General features: G+C 40.0%; 1 long non-coding RNA gene across 2 annotated transcripts; it reads left to right on the top strand.

The window, feature by feature from the left end:
* Nucleotides 1–506: 506 nt before the first annotated feature.
* Nucleotides 507–9,384, top strand: LOC107774249 (uncharacterized). 2 transcript variants are annotated; one of them, XR_012699254.1, is made up of 4 exons: nt 507–749; nt 6,071–6,139; nt 7,320–7,379; nt 8,600–9,384. It is a non-coding gene; the product is annotated as an uncharacterized LOC107774249 (long non-coding RNA). The 2 variants fall into 2 exon arrangements; XR_001645457.2 differs by lacking the exon at nt 8,600–9,384 and having other exon boundaries at nt 515–749; nt 7,320–7,576.
* Nucleotides 9,385–10,852: the final 1,468 nt, after the last annotated feature.

Consider the following 10,852-nt stretch of genomic DNA (forward strand, 5'->3'; position numbering starts at 1 on the left):
TTGGTAACATTTAATACGAAATATTTTACAGCATTAAGGATGATGAACCGTTACAAGGAATTTGGCATTTATGTCTAACGTTACATCTTCATCAATGGCCCTCATAATTGACATTAAAGAAGGGCATGATCCTAGGACCTCCGTCCCTAGAGATAGCTATAAATAGAGAGCTAAGTTATCATTGTAAAGGGGAAATTTCCTGGCTAACTTACGCTACATTCTATACAGCATTTTAATACAACTTTATTCTCTCGCTTTTGATCTTATCATTGTTGTGCCCGGAAACCTTGTTCCCGGACTCATTAGCTCTGATGTTTCGTCTATATTCTAAAGCTAAGTATTTCATATTTTATCAGTTATTTCATTACTTTTTGGATCAAATTAATTCACTTGTGTAGAAACTACGAACAAATTCGACTGTACCGTTTTTCGGCTAAACAATATTTTCTCTTATATAAGAAGCGAGAGTTTAGGTCCTTAAGAAGTCTGAATCATCAACAAGCCTGACCGTCCATTTTCGGGCATTTTGGTCATTTCAGATTTCTTCTATTAAAGCATCTCCTATTAAAACACTAGATTCCGATAAGTTTCACCGTTTAACTTTTCTGCTCTTGCATCTATCCCCATAGTTGTTCTGCTTCTTCTGATATTCCGTTGTTCAGTACGCTTTTTGTTTCCCGCTGACGCAAGAAAAAACCCAGGTTGAAATCGGTTGCCACTGGGTTCTTCGCTGCTACACCCATTAACTGGTCAGTTTACACTTTCTACTAATTTTTTTCTTTCTTCCATTTATAATTTTCCCTTAGTAATTCTACATAACGGTCTTAATTTGTACTCCAATTTGCCTTCTCTGGTTAAACTATGTCAGTGATTTAGGAATTTCTTCGTCTGTGTTTTTTCCCCTTTTTTGGTGGAGCTTTGGTGTTGTTTCTTATCACCGTGAAAGAGCTGTTTGTAATTCTAGGACAAAGGGAAAGATCAAGATGGTTAACTTGTGGGTATCTGATGAGCATCTTTGTCAAGTCTACTGACCTTAGGGTCTCAAGATTTTCGTATGCTGAGATTCAACCGTATAACAAGACTTGCAAACAAGAGAGAATGATTTTTTGTAAATTGGGTTGTCATTAAGAAAATCAGGAATTGAAAAGACAATTAAGTTATTGCATTTGCATGCATTTTTCTCATAATTCTTGAATCGTTACTTCTCCACGTGAATCTTTTAGTAGCTTTTTATATATACCCAAAATTGATTGCATAAGAAAACATGTGATGTTTTAAAACAAGTTTGTTTTGTTTTAGGTTCATGTTGCTGATGTTTTTAGTTCTTCATAAGGCCTGTCTGTTGGTATCGAATCTCTAATTTTTGTTGAAAAAGGTATATATTGTTAGACTGAAACTTTTTAACTCAAAGTTTTGTTCCATAAGTTGTGGATTAAATGATTTCATTTAGTTGAATATGCATTTTCTTATGCTTCTTGGTCTTGGATCTGAACAATTCCAATAAAATGTTCTTGTTCGCACTTAATTTGGACTAAAATGTTATTATTGGTAATAATACATTGGTCAGTATTAGACGCTTAATAATAGGTCAATCATCTTATGTAACTAGAAGGGGGGCCAAGAAGAATGCATTGTGTAATGGATGCTATCCCGACTACTTCTATTAAACTTGGAGGTGTAGCTCCCACATAAAGTTGATTTTCCAATGGACAACTATTGGAACTCTAGGGATCACAAGTGCAGTATTAAGATTGGAGTTGTAATACTAATATAAAAAATAGCAAGTATATATTGCTCGTAGAAAAAAGTATGTAATGTAGAAGAAGATAACCATAACAAATATGACTTGGCTTTTCCTTTATCTTGACAATATTCCAATCGCGATCCAACACAAGACATTAGTTAACACAAAAAATCAAGCGAATAAATATCGTTGCACAACCACTTTGATCATCCCAAACACAAAGTCTATATGCATTTACATACCATTCACATATTTTACCACCACAAGAATATTTAGTTCTGTTGTCATTATACATGAGAAATATTTCCCAATAATCAGCTAATCCCATTGCACACCACGTTGTACTCTTGTTTGTTTTCAAATCTTGATGTAGATTAGCAGTACCGTGATTATAAATACGAAGCTCTGTGGTTTTGTCAATGGAGGTTACTGAAATTGAACAAACAATTACCTATCGGGTCGTCACATTCTCCACCTCTAAAAGAAATGTTCGTCCTCGAACGAACATAGAAAAGTACCTGATTTGGTGAAAAAGTGTGGGTATCTACTCCGCATATTGGACTCGGATTCCCATGTAGCTGCCTTGATCGGCTATCTCTCCATTGCACTTTCATAGAGGGAAAACTCCTAGATTTCAACTTTCGAACCTGTCGGGCTAGAATAGCCACCAGCTCTTCCTCATAGGCTGAATTCTCATCAAACTGAACCGTGCTGAAGTCCAAAACATGTGGCAGATCACCATAATACTTCCGGAGCATAGAAACATGAAACACTGGGTGAACACCCGATAGTCTAGGTGGCAATGCAAGTCTGTAGGTCACCTCCCCAACTCTCTCTAACACCTCAAAGAGGCCAATATATCGAGGGCTCAACTTGCCCTTCTTCCCGAACCTCATCACACCTTTCATGGGTAAAATTCTGAGAAACACTTTCTCACCTACCATATATGCAACATCACGAACCTTCCGATCAGCATAACTCTTTTGTCTAGACTGTGCTGCACGAAGCCTATCCTGAATCAACTTGACTTTCTTCAAGGCATCCCGAACCAAATCAGTGCCCAACAACCTAGCCTCTCCCGGCTCAAACCAGCAAACTGGAGAACGACATTGTCGCCCATATAAGGCCTCATAAGGAGTCATATGAATACTTGATTGGTAGTTGTTATTGTAGGCAAACTCCGCAGCGGTAAGAATTGATCCCATGAACCCCCGAAATCCATAAAATAGGTGCGTAGCATGTCCTCCAAGATCTGAATGGTGTGCTCGGACTGCCCATCCGTCTGGGGGGTGAAATGGTGTACTCAACTCAACCCGCGTACCTAACTCACGCTGCACAGTTCTCTATAAATGCCATGTGAACTGTGTGCCTCGATCGGAGATAATAGACATCGGCATGTCATGAAGACGAACAATCTCCCAGATATAGATCTGAGCCAACTGCTCTGAAGAATAGGTAGTCACTACCGGAATAAAATGAGCTGACTTGGTCAACCTATCCACAATCACCCACACTGCATCAAATTTCTTCAAAGTTTGTGGGATCCCAACAACGAAATACATGGTAATATGCTCCCACTTTCACTCGGGAATCTCAAGTCTTTGAAGCAAACCGCCCGGCCTCTGGTGCTCGTACTTTACCTGTTGACAATTCAAACATCGAGCCACATACTCCATTATATCTTTCTTCATTCTTCTGTACCAATAGTGTTACCTCAAATCCTGATACATCTTGGTGGCACCCGGATGAATGAAATACCGCGAACTGTAGGCCTTCTCCAGAATAAACCCACACAACCCATCCACACTAGGCACACAAATCGGACCTTGCATCCGTAACACCCCATCATCTCTAATAAAAACCTCCTTGGCATCACCGCGTTGCACTGTGTCCTTAAGAACAAGCAAATGAAGGTCGTCATACTGACGTGCTCTGATCCGCTCATACAAAGAAGACCGAGAAACCACGCAAGCAAGAACCCGACTAGGCTCCGAAATATCTTACCTCACGAGCTGATTGGCCAAAGCCTAAACATCCAATGCTAGCGGTCTCTCACCAATTGGAATATATGCAAGGCTACCCATACTCTCAGCCTTTCTGCTCAAGGCATCGGCCACCACATTGGCCTTCCCAAGATGGTACAAAATGGTAATATCATAGTCTTTTAATAGCTCTAACCACCTCCGCTGCCTCAAGTTTAGATCCTTTTTCTTAAACAAGTGTTGTAGAATCCGATGATATGTGAATACCTCACACGACGCGCTGTAGAGATAATGCCTCCAAATCTTTAATGCGTGCACAATGGCTGTCAACTCTAAATCATGAATGGGGTAGTTCTTCTCATGGGCTTCAGCTAACACGAAGTATATGTAATCACCCTACCCTCCTTCATCAAGACACATCTGATGCCAACCCGCGGAGCATCACAATAAACTGCATATGAACCCGATGCTGACGACAAAACTAGAACTGGAGTTGTAGTCAAAGCAGTCTTGAGCTTCTGAAAGCTCAACTCACACTCATCAGACCATCTGAAAAGAGCATTCTTCTGGGTCAACTTGGTCAATGGGGCTGAGATAGATGAAAACCCTTCCACGAACCAGCGATAATAACCCGCCAAACTCAAGAAGCTCCGGATCTCTGTAGCTGAAGTAGGTCTAGGCTAGTTCTGAACTGCGTCAATCTTCTTAGGATCCACCTTAATGCCCTCCGAAGATACAACATGGCCGAAAAACGCAACTGAGTCCAACCAGAACTCGCACTTTTAAAGCTTGGCATATAACTGACTATCCCCCAAGGTCTGAAGTACGATCCGAAGATGTTGCTCATGTTTCTCTCAACTGCGGGAGTAGACCAAAATATCATCAATGAAGACGATCACAGAAAAATTCAAATAGGGCTTGAATACCCGATTTATCAAATCTATAAATGTTGTTGGGGAATTTGTCAAACCAAATGACATAGTAGGAACTCATAGTGACCATACCGAGTCCGAAAAGCTATCTTAGGGACATTTTGTAATGACCCAATCGGTCATTTTGACTTTTAGAACTTCGTTCCCCTAAATAAAACTTTTCGTATATGCTTTTATAAATTTATGACTTGCGGGGATGGTTGGTTCGGGATTTGGAAGTGTTCGGGTTGAAATCGGAACACTTGATTCCTTAAGTTGGCCTTAAAATGCTAAGTTTGACTTCGGTCAACATTTTGAGAAAACGACCTCGGAATAGAATTTTGATGATTCAAACAGCTCTGTATGGTGATTTTGGACTTAGGAGCTTGTTCGAAATTTTATTTGGAAGTCCGTAGTTAAATTAGGCTTGAAATGGCTAAAATAGGAATTTAATTTTGAAAGTTTGACCGGAGAATTGACTTTTTGATATCGGGGTCGGAATCCAGTTTTGAAAATTTTCACAGCTCCGTTATGTCATTTATGACATGTGTGCAAAATTTGAGGTCAATCGGACTTGATTTGATAGGTTCCGACGTCATTTGTAGAAATTGAAAGTTTCAAAGTTCATTAAGCTTGAATTGGGGTGTGATTTGTGATTTTAGTGTTGTTTGATGTGATTTGAGGTTTTAAATAAGTTCGTATGATATTTTAGGACTTGTTGGTATATTTGGTTGAGGTCCCGAGGGCCTTGGGTGAGTTTCGGATGGTTAACGGATCAAAAGTTGGACTTAAAAAGCTGTTGCAATTTTCTTATGCTGGAAATGCAGAAATCGAAGCCCAGAAATCGAGCCCAGGGTCAAAGGCCAGGGTCGAAGACAAGGACGAGGCTCAGGATCGAAGTCCCAGCTCGAGGGCCATAATCGAAGGCAATGCTCGAAGGCCCAGGATCGAGGGCCATAAAGATCGAAGGCATGATCGATGGCTGCCTTGGCAGTTTATAAAACTGGGGATTTCATCCCATTTTCCATTTTTGACGAACTTGAGCTTGAACAGAAGCGATTTTTGACAGATTTTCAAGGAAAAATATTTGGGTAAGTGATTCTAACTCGGATTTGGTCAATATACACAAATATATCATTATTTTCACCATTTAATTAGTGTATTGAGATGGAAACTTGGGAAATTTTTAGAAATCTCATAAAAATGAATTTTTGAGATTTCGGTGTCGATTTAGAGTCTGATTTGAGTGAAACTGGTATGGTTGGACTCGTAATTGAATGAGTTGTCGTATTTTATATGTTTTGCCGGATTCCAAGACATGGGCCCCACAGGCAATTTTTGGACTAATTTAGGATTTTATTGAAAAATGTAGTATTTTCTTATGGTATTGATTCTATAATTTTTGTTGACTATATTGCATTAATTATGACCAGATACGAGTTGATTGGCGTCGGAAAGTCGAGGAAAAGGCATACTACATGATTAAATTGAAGCAAGTCGAGGTAAGTGACTTGTCTAACCTTGTGTAGGGAAAATTTTCCCTAGGATTGGTATTAATGTGAAAATTAAAATGTGTTGAAAGTCATCTACACGAGGTGACGAGTGTGTAAATGGGCTAAATGTGAAAGGTTATGTCTTTAAATTGTGTAGATCGCTGTTGCATATTAATTAAATAATTTTACCTTGTTATATTCTTTATCATTGATTTAAATGTTTATATTTTAAATTTGCTTGACCTTTTCCTGCTAATTATTTTACCTGTTTAGTTGAAACTTGGTTTCTTTTATTCTGTGCATTATTGGAAGGTTGATTTTCTTTAAATTAAATATTATTAATATGAATTATTTGACATTTTAAATTTGGTATTGAAGCAATGTATTAAAATTTTGAAATATTATTCTGTGCAGTTATTTATTCCCGAATATTTTTGTGAGATTTTCGTACTCATTGTGATGGAGTCGTGAGCTCTTATTTATGAAAAAATATTATTGTTGAATTATTATGGCATGAGCCGTGAGCTCTTATTTATGAAAAAAAATATTGTTGATTTATTTTGACAAATTGAAATATTTGGGCACTTGAGGTGAAAATTGTGATATATTGTGATATTGATACGCATACGGTGGTATAATGTTTGGGTGTTGAAACGCATGCGGTGAGATAAGGATGGCTTGATACGCGTGACTAGTAGGGGAATCTACTAGAAGTCATGCGGTGTGATAAGGATGGCTAAAACGCGAGATGCTATTTCGGAAAAAAATATTTTCTTTAAAATAAATTGTGAAGGCTCCCGCGGTAATATAAGAAAATGAGATATTGTGAATTTATTTATGATTTGGGACTACGAGGCGGTACCTCGGGTGTGCCCTTGTTGATATTGATTTATGGCCGCAGTTGCCTTTGATTATTGTTGTGATTTTCTTAAAGTTGAAAAGAATTCTGTTTTTGTTTCCACGAGGTATTAATTGCCATTATTTGGTGTAATTAAATGGTGACATACTACTTGATTCATTTCCATTGTCATTTTATATTATTATATTGTTAAACATTTTACATGCCATTATTTATTTTCCAGTAGGGCCTGACCTGACCTCGTCACTACTCTACCGAGGTTAGGCTTGGCACTTACTGGGTACCGTTGTGGTGCACTCATACTACGCTTCTACACATCTTTTTGTGCAGATCCAGGTATATCTTATCAGACCAGACATCAGTAAACTAGTTGTACGAGAAGACTTCGAGGTATATCTGCCAACATCCGCAGACTCCGAAGTCTCCTTCTATCTTACTATATTGTCTTCCTTATTTGTTTTAGACTCTGATGTATAGAGACGTAGAGAATAAATTCTTAGAAGCTTGTGACTTATTTTACCGGATTTTGGGAGTTGTAATTGTTTGAATTGTAGTTTATTTATTTCAGATATTTATTATTATTATTATTCCGCATTGATAGGCTTACCTAGTATTAGAGAATAGGTGCCATCACGACCTCCTATGGAGGGAATTTGGGGTCGTGACACATTTGATGCTCTAATCTTCAACTGATGGTAGCCAAATCTTAGATCAATCTTCGAAAATACTTTGGCACCCTGAAGCTGATCAAATAAGTCATCAATCCTCGGCAATGGATACTCGTTCTTGATAGTGACTTTGTTCAACTGCCGATAATCTATACACATCCTCATCGAACCATCCTCCTTCTTCACGAACAACACTGGTGCACCCCAGGGCGAGACACTAGGTCTAATGAATCCCTTATCAAGTAAATCCTGCAACTGCTCCATCAGTTCCTTCAACTTAACTGGGGCCATACGGTATGGTGGAATAGAAATGGGTTGAGTGCCCGGAGTCAAGTCAATACAGAAGTCGATATCTCTGTCGGGTGGCATCCCCGGCAAATCTGCAGGAAACACCTCTGGAAACTCGCGCACAACTGGTACTGAATCCATGGAAGGAACCTCCGTACTAGAATCACGGATATAGGCCAAATATGCTAGACATCTCTTCTCGACCATATGCCGAGCCTTCACATAAGAAATAACTCTGCTAGTAGAATGGCCAAGAGTCCCTCTCCACTCTAATCGAGGCAACCCCGGCATGGCTAAGGTCACCCTCTTGGTGTGACAATCAAAAATAGCATGATAATGTGACAACCAATCCATACCCAAGATAACATCAAAGTCCACCATATCAAGAAGTAGAAAGTCTACCCTAGTCTCAAAGATCCCGATATAAACCACACACGAGCGATAAAAATGATCTACAATAATATAATCTCTCACAAGCGTGGACACATAGACAGGAGCACTCAAAGAATCATGAGGCATAACCAGATATGAAAAAAAAAATAGGATGATGATAAGTGGGGATTTTGGCTGCTTATTAGCACCTTTTATCTTTTGTTTTAGTCCGAAAGGATTGAATTGTGTTCCTGAAACTAATAAAATTGTGTAAAATTGCAGGAATGCTGGAAGGTTGGTCTCCCGAGATGAAATCCGACTCAAAAAGAAGTGTTCCGAAACACAAGACAATAAAGGGCGCAAAAGCACAAATGTGCGGTCCACAGAATTCCATCTGCGGCTGCAAACCAAGAAAAAAAATCTAACAGAATTTTCAGCAATATGCGGACCGCACATAACATGTGCGACCGCAGAACTAGGTTAGAGTCAAAGATCAGAGAGTATGCAAAAAGACCAAGTTCAGGAGCTTTTGTGAATTATGAACTGCAAGATAAAAACCCTAAAAAACCAACGAGTCACACACTAAGCATAGCAATTATATCAACTGGTCAATCGAATTTTTATTCAACCTTATAGAATTAAGAATTATAAATGTTCCCCTTGATTGATTAGAAAAAGAATGAATATGTCTTTTTTTGTTCAATCATTGGATAGAAGGGAAAGACAAGTAGTAAAATTATTCCTGGTCTAGAAATATCCAAATTTTGATGCCCAATACTCCATAGATAGTTCGAACTGTATAAGAGCAATAATCAATTTTCGCTCGAATCGTTTGTAGGGGAACCCTACCTTCTCTGATCCATTCAACACGTGCAATTTCTTTTCCGTCGATACGCCCCGAAATTTGTATTTGAATTCCTTTTGTATCTGCTTGTTCTGTTAATTCAATAGCCTTTTTCATTGCTTTTCGAAAGGAAACTCTATTCTTTAATTGTCCAGCTATAAATTCTGCAAGAATATTAGGGTTTCCATAAGGTTTTGTGTGCGGATCGCAGATTTCCCATCATGGCCGCAAAACAGCCCTTTTACTGTCATCAGAGAGTCTACACTTTTTGACTCAAATGTGTGGCCGCAGGTCTAATTGTGCGGATCACAGAAAATAGGTTGCGGTCGCACATTACCCAATTCTCTGTCATCAGAGAGTTGGCACTTTTTGGGATTTAGAGGTGCGACCGCAAGTGAAATTGTGCGGAATGTACTTCACTTTTGCGGCCGCAAGATAAAATTGTGCGGTTAGCAAGTCCAAATCTGCAGCCGCAAGAAAATTGTGCGGATCGCAGATCTAGTTTCCTGCAAGTATGCTTTGACTGTGTACCCTCACTGTGTCTTCTAGTTTATATCTTACTCGCATGTCTCCTGGGTATGTTTGAACATTGAATTGCTACTAACAATCGCCTTTGCTTGATACAGACAATGGTTCGATCTAGGGGACGAGGCGACACATCTAAAGGGAGGGGTGAACCTTCTCGGGGTCGAGGCAAGAGTACCCTACCCCTTGGCCAACAAAATACAATTACAAAGAAAGCTACAACCGGTAGAGGGAGAGGTGCAGATCTCTCCGAGACGAGCTCATATGTCCCATCTAGGGAAGAATCAGAGGGCAACTCAGCCTCCGTTCATGAGTAGCCGGTCGTACAGTCGAGGCCGCCAGGGAGATACCAGCTCAGGGACGAGCCATCCTCATCTCATAGCACTTCTGAGGACTCAGAGAGTGCTAGTCAGGCTTTTGAGCCATCGGCTACCCCTGTCCCTGAGGCACAAGATACACTAGTTCAGGATATCCCCGATGATGGCAGAGGGCGAGATGCTACAGCTGTCAGCCTTGAAAGGTCGAAGAAGAAAGAGATTTGGGAGGACCAATTTGTTAGCTTGCCTGCCTTCACCAGCTTTTGTACATGGTGGCCAGTGAGGTCGCTAACTCTTGAGCGACAGTTTTAGTTGAAAGTTTGGAGAGGTACAACCCAGCAGTGTTGAGACAGTTCAGGGAACGCAAGGGGTGGATGTGGTTCACTCAAAGTGTAGTGGACGCCAAAGAGTACCTGGTCCGTGAATTCTATGCAAATGTGGATCACATCAAAAAGGGGACAAAATTGACTAAAATACGTAACGTAAAAGTGAGATTTGATCAGCATACACTCAACACGTACTTGGGCTTCGAAGATGTTGAGCCAAAGGAATATTTGGAGAAGTATTCATTGGGAGACGCAACCCAACCTTGGTTAGCGGAGATTCTAACAGCACCAGGGCCACAATCTCCATGGATTGCCGCTGGGGTTCCTATCCACCGGAGCACTTTGAGTTTGGAGGCAAAGGGGTGGCAAACCTTTGGCTGCAGCAGACTGGACCCGAGCCAGAATGAGACTTACCTTCCAATTCCTCGGGCAGTTCTGGTTGCTTCTATTATGGTAGGGTACCCTATCAATGTGGGGGCCGTGATGTCGGCCAACATCTCAGTGATTTCTCGGCAAGATGACT

The sequence above is a fragment of the Nicotiana tabacum genome, chromosome 15, assembly GCF_000715075.1.
Source record: "Nicotiana tabacum cultivar K326 chromosome 15, ASM71507v2, whole genome shotgun sequence".
Classification (NCBI taxonomy): domain Eukaryota; kingdom Viridiplantae; phylum Streptophyta; class Magnoliopsida; order Solanales; family Solanaceae; genus Nicotiana; species Nicotiana tabacum.